At 34.5% G+C, this 14,458-nt stretch overlaps 3 non-coding genes across 3 annotated transcripts; all 3 read left to right on the top strand.

Annotated features, from left to right (window-relative positions):
- Positions 1–1,039: 1,039 nt before the first annotated feature.
- On the top strand, positions 1,040–1,113 carry TRNAN-GUU (transfer RNA asparagine (anticodon GUU)). The gene has a single exon. It is a non-coding gene; the product is annotated as a tRNA-Asn (tRNA).
- A 2,261-nt stretch (positions 1,114–3,374) lies between these two features.
- Positions 3,375–3,448, top strand: TRNAY-AUA (transfer RNA tyrosine (anticodon AUA)). Its single transcript has one exon. It is a non-coding gene; the product is annotated as a tRNA-Tyr (tRNA).
- Positions 3,449–6,881: 3,433 nt separating this feature from the next.
- TRNAN-AUU (transfer RNA asparagine (anticodon AUU)) lies at positions 6,882–6,955 on the top strand. The gene has a single exon. It is a non-coding gene; the product is annotated as a tRNA-Asn (tRNA).
- Positions 6,956–14,458: the final 7,503 nt, after the last annotated feature.

Below are 14,458 nucleotides of genomic sequence, written 5' to 3'. Positions count from 1 at the left end.
CAAACCCCCTCTTATTGTGTAGGGTACCTGGCCTTCTCTGATGTAATCAGAGTTAGATTTGATTCAGTGATTTTATAAAAAACAGCTAGGAAGCACAATTTAGCAGTGGGTTGCAGAGAAAAAAAATATGCTGGCAGAAAAATCCAATTGAGTGATTAAACAGCTCTTCATTTTCTGGAATTTATTTTTATGCTAGCAAATTTGTTCTCTGAAAAGTGTCCACAAAGCCAAGTCTCTGATTAACACCTTTGTAAGGATGGTTTTTCACCTATTACTAAATTAAACTTGCTTCATTGGAAAGGCAGCAAGATGCATCCTCATTTCAATGTCTACTGAAATAATACAGGTTGACACCAGGAAACATTAACGCCACTGCATCTTTGCTGCTTTCTCACATGGAAGTCTGTTTAATGTGAAAACAAGGTGATATCTAATTAGCACACAGGTAAGGAATTACGAAAATCTTTATTTAAGGGTGAAGATGTTTCTCACAAAATTGTTGCCCCAATGCATCATTGAAATTCAAGCTGGAAAGATGATTTTAATATATCACTTGTACATTTTGTATTGCTCTTCTGGTGACAATGTAGTTTTTTTGTCAATTACCATTTTAATAACAGGGTAAAGAAAATTAAGTGGATTTTTGAAAGAAAACTATACTGTCAATATACTATTAAAACAAATTAAAATGGTAAAAGTTATTGTACTTTAAGTAAAAATAAAAGAGCAAAAATATCAATCCCAGTTTTGATTACTTAAATTAACAAAAAAAATGCATATAGCAAAGGATAGTTTCAATCTGCCTACCTCTGGGTTATGGGTCCAGCATGCTTCCATTGCAGTACTCTGCTGCCCATGTAAGTGCAAGAGATCCTGAAGCACTCACTCATCATGGGAAAGTACCAATGTGTTTATTCGTTGGTTGATGGAAGAAACATCTTACAAAAACTCTCCAGATTATTGATTTTTTAATGTTTTTCTAGGAAACGTTCTAGATGTATGCTTATTAGCCTTTGTCAGTATGTACTTTTTGCAAAGTGTCTCTGTGGCGCAATCGGTTAGTGTGTTTGGCTGTTAACCAAAAGGTTGGTGGTTCAATCCCACCCAGGGACGTAATTAACCTTGTGATCAGATTTTGGTGATATTTAAGTAGACAAGTCAAAATTTCAAACCTCCTCTTATGGTGTAGGGTACATGGCCTTCTCTGATGTAATCAGAGTTAGATTTGATTCAGTGATTTTATAAAAAACAGCTAGGAAGCACAATTTAGCAGTGGGTTGCAGAGAAAAAAAATATGCTGGCAGAAAAATCCAATCGAGTGATTAAACAGCTCTTCATTTTCTGGCTTTATTTTTATGCTAACAAATTTGTTCTCTGAAAAGTGTCCACAAAGCCAAGTCTCTGATTAACACCTTTGTAAGGATGGTTTTTCACCTATTACTAAATTAAACTTGCTTCATTGGAAAGGCAGCAAGATGCATCCTCATTTCAATGTCTACTGAAATAATACAAGTTGACACCAGGAAACATTAACGCCACTGCATCCTTGCTGCTTTCTCATGTGGAAGTCTGTTTAATGTGAAAACAAGGTGATATCTAATTAGCACACAGGTAAGGAATTAAGAAAATCTTTATTTAAGGGTGAAGATGTTTCTCACAAAATTGTTGACCCAATGCATCATTGAAATTCAAGCTGGAAAGATGATTTTAATATATCACTTGTACATTTTGTATTGCTCTTCTGGTGACAATGTAGTTTGTTTTTGTCAATTACCATTTTAATAATAGGGTAAAGAAAATGAAGTGGATTTTTGAAAGAAAACAATACTGTCAATATACTATTAAAACAAATTAAAATGGTAAAAGTTATTGTACTTTAAGTAAAAATAAAAGAGACAAAATATCAATCCCAGTTTTGGATTACTTTAATTAACAAAAAAAAATGCATATAGCAGAGGATAGTTTCAATCTGCCTACCTCTGGGTTATGGGCCCAGCATGCTTCCATTGCAGTACTCTGCTGCACATGTAAGTGCAAGAGATCCTGAAGCACTCACTCATCATGGGAAAGTACCAATGTGTTTCTTCGTTGGTTGATGGAAGAAACATCTTACAAAAACTCCCCAGATTATTGACATTTTAAAGTTTTTCTAGGAAACGTTTTAGATGAATGCTTATTAGCCTTTGTCAGTATGGAAATTTGCAAAGTGTCTCTGTGGCGCAATCAGTTAGTATGTATGGCTTTTAACCAAAAGGTTGGTGGTTTAATCCCACCCAGGGACCTAATTGACCTTGTTATCAGATTTTGGTGATCTTTAAGTAGACAAGTCAAAATTTCAAACCCCCTGTTATGGTGTAGGGTACTTGGCCTTCTCTGATGTAATCAGAGTTAGATTTGATTCAGTGATTTTATAAAAACAGCTAGGAAGCACAATTTAGCAGTGGGTTGCAGAGAAAAAAAATATGCTGGCAGAAAAATCCAATTGAGTGATTAAACAGCTCTTTATTTTCTTGCTTTATTTTTATGCTAACAAATTTGTTCTCTGAAAAGTGTCCACAAAGCCAAGTCTCTGATTAACACCTTTGTAAGGATGGTTTTTCACCTATTACTAAATTAAACTTGCTTCATTGGAAAGGCAGCAAGATGCATCCTCATTTCAATGTCTACTGAAATAATACAGGTTGACACCAGGAAACATTAACGCCACTGCATCCTTGCTGCTTTCTCATGTAAAAGTCTGTTTAATATGAAAACAAGGTGATATCTAATTAGCACACAGGTAAGGAATTAAGAAAATCTTTATTTAAGGGTGAAGATGTTTCTCACAAAATCGTTGCCCCAATGCATCATTGAAATTCAAGCTGGAAAGATGATTTTAATATATCACTTGTACATTTTGTATTGCTCTTCTGGTGACAATGTAGTTTTTTTTGTCAATTACCATTTTAATAATAGGGTAAAGAAAATTAAGTGGATTTTTGAAAGAAAACTATACTGTCAATATACTATTAAAACAAATTAAAATGGTAAAAGTTATTGTACTTTAAGTAAAAATAAAAGAGCAAAAATATCAATCCCAGTTTTGATTACTTAAATTAACAAAAAAAATGCATATAGCAAAGGATAGTTTCAATCTGCCTACCTCTGGGTTATGGGTCCAGCATGCTTCCATTGCAGTACTCTGCTGCACATGTAAGTGCAAGAGATCCTGAAGCACTCACTCATCATGGGAAAGTACCAATGTGTTTATTCATTGGTTGATGGAAGAAACATCTTACAAAAACTCTCCAGATTATTGATTTTTTAATATTTTTCTAGGAAACGTTCTAGATGTATGCTTATTAGCCTTTGTCAGTATGTACTGTTTACAAAGTGTCTCGGTGGCGCAATCGGTTAGTGTGTTCGGCTATAAACCAAAAGGTTGGTGGTTCAATCCCACCCAGGGACGTAATTGACCTTGTGATCAGATTTTGGTGATATTTAAGTAGACAAGTCAAAATTTCAAACCCCCTCTTATTGTGTAGGGTACCTGGCCTTCTCTGATGTAATCAGAGTTAGATTTGATTCAGTGATTTTATAAAAAACAGCTAGGAAGCACAATTTAGCAGTGGGTTGCAGAGAAAAAAAATATGCTGGCAGAAAAATCCAATCGAGTGATTAAACAGCTCTTCATTTTCTGGCTTTATTTTTATGCTAACAAATTTGTTCTCTGAAAAGTGTCCACAAAGCCAAGTCTCTGATTAACACCTTTGTAAGGATGGTTTTTCACCTATTACTAAATTAAACTTGCTTCATTGGAAAGGCAGCAAGATGCATCCTCATTTCAATGTCTACTGAAATAATACAAGTTGACACCAGGAAACATTAACGCCACTGCATCCTTGCTGCTTTCTCATGTGGAAGTCTGTTTAATGTGAAAACAAGGTGATATCTAATTAGCACACAGGTAAGGAATTAAGAAAATCTTTATTTAAGGGTGAAGATGTTTCTCACAAAATTGTTGACCCAATGCAACATTGAAATTCAAGCTGGAAAGATGATTTTAATATATCACTTGTACATTTTGTATTGCTCTTCTGGTGACAATGTAGTTTGTTTTTGTCAATTACCATTTTAATAATAGGGTAAAGAAAATGAAGTGGATTTTTGAAAGAAAACAATACTGTCAATATACTATTAAAACAAATTAAAATGGTAAAAGTTATTGTACTTTAAGTAAAAATAAAAGAGACAAAATATCAATCCCAGTTTTGGATTACTTTAATTAACAAAAAAAAAATGCATATAGCAGAGGATAGTTTCAATCTGCCTACCTCTGGGTTATGGGCCCAGCATGCTTCCATTGCAGTACTCTGCTGCACATGTAAGTTCAAGAGATCCTGAAGCACTCACTCATCATGGGAAAGTACCAATGTGTTTCTTCGTTGGTTGATGGAAGAAACATCTTACAAAAACTCTCCAGATTATTGACTTTTTAAAGTTTTTCTAGGAAACGTTTTAGATGAATGCTTATTAGCCTTTGTCAGTATGGACTTTTGCAAAGTGTCTCTGTGGCGCAATCAGTTAGTATGTACGGCTATTAACCAAAAGGTTGGTGGTTCAATCCCACCCAGGGACCTAATTGACTTTGTTATCAGATTTTGGTGATCTTTAAGTAGACAAGTCAAAATTTCAAACCCCCTGTTATGGTGTAGGGTACCTGGCCTTCTCTGATGTAATCAGAGTTAGATTTGATTCAGTGATTTTATAAAAACAGCTAGGAAGCACAATTTAGCAGTGGGTTGCAGAGAAAAAAAATATGCTGGCAGAAAAATCCAATTGAGTGATTAAACAGCTCTTTATTTTCTGGCTTTATTTTTATGCTAACAAATTTGTTCTCTGAAAAGTGTCCACAAAGCCAAGTCTCTGATTAACACCTTTGTAGGGATGGTTTTTCACCTATTACTAAATTAAACTTGCTTCATTGGAAAGGCAGCAAGATGTATCCTCATTTCAATGTCTACTGAAATAATACAGGTTGACACCAGGAAACATTAACGCCACTGCATCCTTGCTGCTTTCTCATGTGGAAGTCTGTTTAATGTGAAAACAAGGTGGTATCTAATTAGCACACAGGTAAGGAATTACGAAAATCTTTATTTAAGGGTGAAGATGTTTCTCACAAAATTGTTGCCCCAATGCATCATTGAAATTCAAGCTGGAAAGATGATTTTAATATATCACTTGTACATTTTGTATTGCTCTTCTGGTGACAATGTAGTTTTTTTGTCAATTACCATTTTAATAACAGGGTAAAGAAAATTAAGTGGATTTTTGATAGAAAACTATACTGTCAATATACTATTAAAACAAATTAAAATGGTAAAAGTTATTGTACTTTAAGTAAAAATAAAAGAGCCAAAATATCAATCCCAGTTTTGGATTACTTTAATTAACAAACAAAAAAATGCATATAGCAGAGGATAGTTTCAATCTGCCTACCTCTGGGTTATGGGCCCAGCATACTTCCATTGCAGTACTCTGCTGCACATGTAAGTGCAAGAGATCCTGAAGCACTCACTCATCATGGGAAAGTACCAATGTGTTTCTTCGTTGGTTGATGGAAGAAACATCTTACAAAAACTCTCCAGATTATTGACTTTTTAAAGTTTTTCTAGGAAACGTTTTAGATGAATGCTTATTAGCCTTTGTCAGTATGGACTTTTGCAAAGTGTCTCTGTGGTGCAATCGGTTAGTGTGTTTGGCTATTAACCAAAAGGTTGGTGGTTCAATCCCACCCAGGTACATAATTAACCTTGTGATCAGATTTTGGTGATATTTAAGTAGACAAGTCAAAATTTCAAACCTCATCTTATGGTGTAGGGTACATGGCCTTCTCTGATGTAATCAGAGTTAGATTTGATTCAGTGATTTTATAAAAAACAGCTAGGAAGCACAATTTAGCAGTGGGTTGCAGAGAAAAAAAATATGCTGGCAGAAAAATCCAATCGAGTGATTAAACAGCTCTTCATTTTCTGGCTTTATTTTTATGCTAACAAATTTGTTCTCTGAAAAGTGTCCACAAAGCCAAGTCTCTGATTAACACCTTTGTAAGGATGGTTTTTCACCTATTACTAAATTAAACTTGCTTCATTGGAAAGGCAGCAAGATGCATCCTCATTTCAATGTCTACTGAAATAATACAAGTTGACACCAGGAAACATTAACGCCACTGCATCCTTGCTGCTTTCTCATGTGGAAGTCTGTTTAATGTGAAAACAAGGTGATATCTAATTAGCACACAGGTAAGGAATTAAGAAAATCTTTATTTAAGGGTGAAGATGTTTCTCACAAAATTGTTGCCCCAATGCATCATTGAAATTCAAGCTGGAAAGATGATTTTAATATATCACTTGTACATTTTGTATTGCTCTTCTGGTGACAATGTAGTTTTTTTGTCAATTACCATTTTAATAACAGGGTAAAGAAAATTAAGTGGATTTTTGATAGAAAACTATACTGTCAATATACTATTAAAACAAATTAAAATGGTAAAAGTTATTGTACTTTAAGTAAAAATAAAAGAGCCAAAATATCAATCCCAGTTTTGGATTACTTTAATTAACAAACAAAAAAATGCATATAGCAGAGGATAGTTTCAATCTGCCTACCTCTGGGTTATGGGCCCAGCATACTTCCATTGCAGTACTCTGCTGCACATGTAAGTGCAAGAGATCCTGAAGCACTCACTCATCATGGGAAAGTACCAATGTGTTTCTTCGTTGGTTGATGGAAGAAACATCTTACAAAAACTCTCCAGATTATTGACTTTTTAAAGTTTTTCTAGGAAACGTTTTAGATGAATGCTTATTAGCCTTTGTCAGTATGGACTTTTGCAAAGTGTCTCTGTGGTGCAATCGGTTAGTGTGTTTGGCTATTAACCAAAAGGTTGGTGGTTCAATCCCACCCAGGGACATAATTAACCTTGTGATCAGATTTTGGTGATATTTAAGTAGACAAGTCAAAATTTCAAACCTCATCTTATGGTGTAGGGTACATGGCCTTCTCTGATGTAATCAGAGTTAGATTTGATTCAGTGATTTTATAAAAAACAGCTAGGAAGCACAATTTAGCAGTGGGTTGCAGAGAAAAAAAATATGCTGGCAGAAAAATCCAATCGAGTGATTAAACAGCTCTTCATTTTCTGGCTTTATTTTTATGCTAACAAATTTGTTCTCTGAAAAGTGTCCACAAAGCCAAGTCTCTGATTAACACCTTTGTAAGGATGGTTTTTCACCTATTACTAAATTAAACTTGCTTCATTGGAAAGGCAGCAAGATGCATCCTCATTTCAATGTCTACTGAAATAATACAAGTTGACACCAGGAAACATTAACGCCACTGCATCCTTGCTGCTTTCTCATGTGGAAGTCTGTTTAATGTGAAAACAAGGTGATATCTAATTAGCACACAGGTAAGGAATTAAGAAAATCTTTATTTAAGGGTGAAGATGTTTCTCACAAAATTGTTGACCCAATGCAACATTGAAATTCAAGCTGGAAAGATGATTTTAATATATCACTTGTACATTTTGTATTGCTCTTCTGGTGACAATGTAGTTTGTTTTTGTCAATTACCATTTTAATAATAGGGTAAAGAAAATGAAGTGGATTTTTGAAAGAAAACAATACTGTCAATATACTATTAAAACAAATTAAAATGGTAAAAGTTATTGTACTTTAAGTAAAAATAAAAGAGACAAAATATCAATCCCAGTTTTGGATTACTTTAATTAACAAAAAAAAAAATGCATATAGCAGAGGATAGTTTCAATCTGCCTACCTCTGGGTTATGGGCCCAGCATGCTTCCATTGCAGTACTCTGCTGCACATGTAAGTTCAAGAGATCCTGAAGCACTCACTCATCATGGGAAAGTACCAATGTGTTTCTTCGTTGGTTGATGGAAGAAACATCTTACAAAAACTCTCCAGATTATTGACTTTTTAAAGTTTTTCTAGGAAACGTTTTAGATGAATGCTTATTAGCCTTTGTCAGTATGGACTTTTGCAAAGTGTCTCTGTGGCGCAATCAGTTAGTATGTACAGCTATTAACCAAAAGGTTGGTGGTTCAATCCCACCCAGGGACCTAATTGACCTTGTTATCAGATTTTGGTGATCTTTAAGTAGACAAGTCAAATTTCATATCCCCCTGTTATGGTGTAGGGTACCTGGCCTTCTCTGATGTAATCAGAGTTAGATTTGATTCAGTGATTTTATAAAAACATCTAGGAAGCACAATTTAGCAGTGGGTTGCAGAGAAAAAGAAATATGCTGGCAAAAAAATCAAATTGCGTGATTAAACAGCTCTTCATTTTCTGGCTTTATTTTTATGCTAACAAATTTGTTCTCTGAAAAGTGTCCACAAAGCCAAGTCTCTGATTAACACCTTTGTAGGGATGGTTTTTCACCTATTACTAAATTAAACTTGCTTCATTGGAAAGGCAGCAAGATGCATCCTCATTTCAATGTCTACTGAAATAATACAGGTTGACACCAGGAAACATTAACGCCACTGCATCCTTGCTGCTTTCTCATGTGGAAGTCTGTTTAATGTGAAAACAAGGTGATATCTAATTAGCACACAGGTAAGAAATTACGAAAATCTTTATTTAAGGGTGAAGATGTTTCTCACAAAATTGTTGCCCCAATGCATCATTGAAATTCAAGCTGGAAAGATGATTTTAATATATCACTTGTACATTTTGTATTGCTCTTCTGGTGACAATGTAGTTTTTTTTGTCAATTACCATTTTAATAATAGGGTAAAGAAAATTAAGTGGATTTTTGAAAGAAAACTATACTGTCAATATACTATTAAAACAAATTAAAATGGTAAAAGTTATTGTACTTTAAGTAAAAATAAAAGAGCAAAAATATCAATCCCAGTTTTGATTACTTAAATTAACAAAAAAAAATGCATATAGCAAAGGATAGTTTCAATCTGCCTACCTCTGGGTTATGGGTCCAGCATGCTTCCATTGCAGTACTCTGCTGCACATGTAAGTGCAAGAGATCCTGAAGCACTCACTCATCATGGGAAAGTACCAATGTGTTTATTCATTGGTTGATGGAAGAAACATCTTACAAAAACTCTCCAGATTATTGATTTTTTAATATTTTTCTAGGAAACGTTCTAGATATATGCTTATTAGCCTTTGTCAGTATGTACTGTTTGCAAAGTGTCTCGGTGGCGCAATCGGTTAGTGTGTTTGGCTATTAACCAAAAGGTTGGTGGTTCAATCCCACCCAGGGACGTAATTGACCTTGTGATCAGATTTTTGTGATATTTAAGTAGACAAGTCAAAATTTCAAACCCCCTCTTATTGTGTAGGGTACCTGGCCTTCTCTGATGTAATCAGAGTTAGATTTGATTCAGTGATTTTATAAAAAAACAGCTAGGAAGCACAATTTAGCAGTGGGTTGCAGAGAAAAAAAATATGCTGGCAGAAAAATCCAATTGAGTGATTAAACAGCTCTTCATTTTCTGGAATTTATTTTTATGCTAACAAATTTGTTCTCTGAAAAGTGTCCACAAAGCCAAGTCTCTGATTAACACCTTTGTAAGGATGGTTTTTCACCTATTACTAAATTAAACTTGCTTCATTGGAAAGGCAGCAAGATGCATCCTCATTTCAATGTCTACTGAAATAATACAGGTTGACACCAGGAAACATTAAAGCCACTGCATCCTTGCTGCTTTCTCATGTGGAAGTCTGTTTAATGTGAAAACAAGGTGATATCTAATTAGCACACAGGTAAGAAATTACGAAAATCTTTATTTAAGGGTGAAGATGTTTCTCACAAAATTGTTGCCCCAATGCATCATTGAAATTCAAGCTGGAAAGATGACTTGTACATTTTGTATTGCTCTTCTGGTGACAATGTAGTTTTTTTTGTCAATTACCATTTTAATAATAGGGTAAAGAAAATTAAGTGGATTTTTGAATGAAAACTATACTGTCAATATACTATTAAAACAAATTAAAATGGTAAAAGTTATTGTACTTTAAGTAAAAATAAAAGAGCAAAAATATCAATCCCAGTTTTGATTACTTAAATTAACAAAAAAAAATGCATATAGCAAAGGATAGTTTCAATCTGCCTACCTCTGGGTTATGGGTCCAGCATGCTTCCATTGCAGTACTCTGCTGCACATGTAAGTGCAAGAGATCCTGAAGCACTCACTCATCATGGGAAAGTACCAATGTGTTTATTCATTGGTTGATGGAAGAAACATCTTACAAAAACTCTCCAGATTATTGATTTTTTAATATTTTTCTAGGAAACGTTCTAGATGTATGCTTATTAGCCTTTGTCAGTATGTACTTTTTGCAAAGTGTCTCGGTGGCGCAATCGGTTAGTGTGTTTGGCTATTAACCAAAAGGTTGGTGGTTCAATCCCACCCAGGGACGTAATTGACCTTGTGATCAGATTTTGGTGATATTTAAGTAGACAAGTCAAAATTTCAAACCCCCTCTTATTGTGTAGGGTACCTGGCCTTCTCTGATGTAATCAGAGTTAGATTTGATTCAGTGATTTTATAAAAAAACAGCTAGGAAGCACAATTTAGCAGTGGGTTGCAGAGAAAAAAAATATGCTGGCAGAAAAATCCAATTGAGTGATTAAACAGCTCTTCATTTTCTGGAATTTATTTTTATGCTAACAAATTTGTTCTCTGAAAAGTGTCCACAAAGCCAAGTCTCTGATTAACACCTTTGTAAGGATGGTTTTTCACCTATTACTAAATTAAACTTGCTTCATTGGAAAGGCAGCAAGATGCATCCTCATTTCAATGTCTACTGAAATAATACAGGTTGACACCAGGAAACATTAAAGCCACTGCATCCTTGCTGCTTTCTCATGTGGAAGTCTGTTTAATGTGAAAACAAGGTGATATCTAATTAGCACACAGGTAAGGAATTACGAAAATCTTTATTTAAGGGTGAAGATGTTTCTCACAAAATTGTTGCCCCAATGCATCATTGAAATTCAAGCTGGAAAGATGATTTTAATATATCACTTGTACATTTTGTATTGCTCTTCTGGTGACAATGTAGTTTTTTTGTCAATTACCATTTTAATAACAGGGTAAAGAAAATTAAGTGGATTTTTGAAAGAAAACTATACTGTCAATATACTATTAAAACAAATTAAAATGGTAAAAGTTATTGTACTTTAAGTAAAAATAAAAGAGCCAAAATATCAATCCCAGTTTTGGATTACTTTAATTAACAAACAAAAAAATGCATATAGCAGAGGATAGTTTCAATCTGTCTACCTCTGGGTTATGGGCCCAGCATGCTTCCATTGCAGTACTCTGCTGCACATGTAAGTGCAAGAGATCCTGAAGCACTCACTTATCATGGGAAAGTACCAATGTGTTTCTTCGTTGGTTGATGGAAGAAACATCTTACAAAAACTCTCCAGATTATTGACTTTTTAAAGTTTTTCTAGGAAACGTTTTAGATGAATGCTTATTAGCCTTTGTCAGTATGGACTTTTGCAAAGTGTCTCTGTGGCGCAATCAGTTAGTGTGTTTGGCTATTAACCAAAAGGTTGGTGGTTCAATCCCACCCAGGGACGTAGTTAACCTTGTGATCAGATTTTGGTGATATTTAAGTAGACAAGTCAAAATTTCAAACCTCCTCTTATGGTGTAGGGTACATGGCCTTCTCTGATGTAATCAGAGTTAGATTTGATTCAGTGATTTTATAAAAAACAGCTAGGAAGCACAATTTAGCAGTGGGTTGCAGAGAAAAAAAATATGCTGGCAGAAAAATCCAATCGAGTGATTAAACAGCTCTTCATTTTCTGGCTTTATTTTTATGCTAACAAATTTGTTCTCTGAAAAGTGTCCACAAAGCCAAGTCTCTGATTAACACCTTTGTAAGGATGGTTTTTCACCTATTACTAAATTAAACTTGCTTCATTGGAAAGGCAGCAAGATGCATCCTCATTTCAATGTCTACTGAAATAATACAAGTTGACACCAGGAAACATTAACGCCACTGCATCCTTGCTGCTTTCTCATGTGGAAGTCTGTTTAATGTGAAAACAAGGTGATATCTAATTAGCACACAGGTAAGGAATTAAGAAAATCTTTATTTAAGGGTGAAGATGTTTCTCACAAAATTGTTGACCCAATGCAACATTGAAATTCAAGCTGGAAAGATGATTTTAATATATCACTTGTACATTTTGTATTGCTCTTCTGGTGACAATGTAGTTTGTTTTTGTCAATTACCATTTTAATAATAGGGTAAAGAAAATGAAGTGGATTTTTGAAAGAAAGCAATACTGTCAATATACTATTAAAACAAATTAAAATGGTAAAAGTTATTGTACTTTAAGTAAAAATAAAAGAGACAAAATATCAATCCCAGTTTTGGATTACTTTAATTAACAAAAAAAAAAATGCATATAGCAGAGGATAGTTTCAATCTGCCTACCTCTGGGTTATGGGCCCAGCATGCTTCCATTGCAGTACTCTGCTGCACATGTAAGTTCAAGAGATCCTGAAGCACTCACTCATCATGGGAAAGTACCAATGTGTTTCTTCGTTGGTTGATGGAAGAAACATCTTACAAAAACTCTCCAGATTATTGACTTTTGAAAGTTTTTCTAGGAAACGTTTTAGATGAATGCTTATTAGCCTTTGTCAGTATGGACTTTTGCAAAGTGTCTCTGTGGCGCAATCAGTTAGTATGTACGGCTATTAACCATAAGGTTGGTGGTTCAATCCCACCCAGGGACCTAATTGACCTTGTTATCAGATTTTTGTGATCTTTAAGTAGACAAGTCAAAATTTCAAACCCCCTGTTATGGTGTAGGGTACCTGGCCTTCTCTGATGTAATCAGAGTTAGATTTGATTCAGTGATTTTATAAAAACAGCTAGGAAGCACAATTTAGCAGTGGGTTGCAGAGAAAAAAAATATGCTGGCAGAAAAATCCAATTGAGTGATTAAACAGCTCTTTATTTTCTGGCTTTATTTTTATGCTAACAAATTTGTTCTCTGAAAAGTGTCCACAAAGCCAAGTCTCTGATTAACACCTTTGTAAGGATGGTTTTTCACCTATTACTAAATTAAACTTGCTTCATTGGAAAGGCAGCAAGATGCATCCTCATTTCAATGTCTACTGAATTAATACAGGTTGACACCAGGAAACATTAACGCCACTGCATCCTTGCTGCTTTCTCTTGTGGAAGTCTGTTTAATGTGAAAACAAGGTGATATCTAATTAGCACACAGGTAAGGAATTAAGAAAATCTTTATTTAAGGGTGAAGATGTTTCTCACAAAATCGTTGCCCCAATGCATCATTGAAATTCAAGCTGGAAAGATGATTTTAATATATCACTTGTACATTTTGTATTGCTCTTCTGGTGACAATGTAGTTTGTTTTTGTCAATTACCATTTTAATAATAGGGTAAAGAAAATTAAGTGGATTTTTGAAAGAAAACAATACTGTCAATATACTATTAAAACAAATTAAAATGGTAAAAGTTATTGTACTTTAAGTAAAAATAAAAGAGCCAAAATATCAATCCCAGTTTTGGATTACTTTAATTAACAAACAAAAAAATGCATATAGCAGAGGATAGTTTCAATCTGCCTACCTCTGGGTTATGGGCCCAGCATGCTTCCATTGCTGTACTCTGCTGCACATGTAAGTGCAAGAGATCCTGAAGCACTCACTCATCATGGGAAAGTACCAATGTGTTTCTTCGTTGGTTGATGGAAGAAACATCTTACAAAAACTCTCCAGATTATTAACTTTTGAAAGTTTTTCTAGGAAACGTTTTAGATGAATGCTTATTAGCCTTTGTCAGTATGTGCTTTTGAAAAAGTGTCTCTGTGGCGCAATCAGTTAGTGTGTACGGCTATTAACCAAAAGGTTGGTGGTTCAATCCCACCCAGGGACCTAATTGACCTTGTTATCAGATTTTGGTGATCTTTAAGTAGACAAGTCAAATTTCATACCCCCTGTTATGGTGTAGGGTACCTGGCCTTCTCTGATGTAATCAGAGTTAGATTTGATTCAGTGATTTTATAAAAACAGCTAGGAAGCACAATTTAGCAGTGGGTTGCAGAGAAAAAAAATATGCTGGCAGAAAAATCCAATTGAGTGATTAAACAGCTCTTCATTTTCTGGCTTTATTTTTATGCTAACAAATTTGTTCTCTGAAAAGTGTCCACAAAGCCAAGTCTCTGATTAACACCTTTGTAAGGATGGTTTTTCACCTATTACTAAATTAAACTTGCTTCATTGGAAAGGCAGCAAGATGCATCCTCATTTCAATGTCTACTAAAATAATACAAGTTGACACCAGGAAACATTAACGCCACTGCATCCTTGCTGCTTTCTCATGTGGAAGTCTGTTTAATATGAAAACAAGGTGATATCTAATTAGCACAC

The sequence above is a fragment of the Pseudophryne corroboree genome, unplaced genomic scaffold (assembly GCF_028390025.1).
Source record: "Pseudophryne corroboree isolate aPseCor3 unplaced genomic scaffold, aPseCor3.hap2 scaffold_1421, whole genome shotgun sequence".
NCBI classification, from domain to species: Eukaryota; Metazoa; Chordata; class Amphibia; order Anura; family Myobatrachidae; genus Pseudophryne; species Pseudophryne corroboree.
This window is presented reverse-complemented; position numbering and strand designations above follow the sequence as displayed.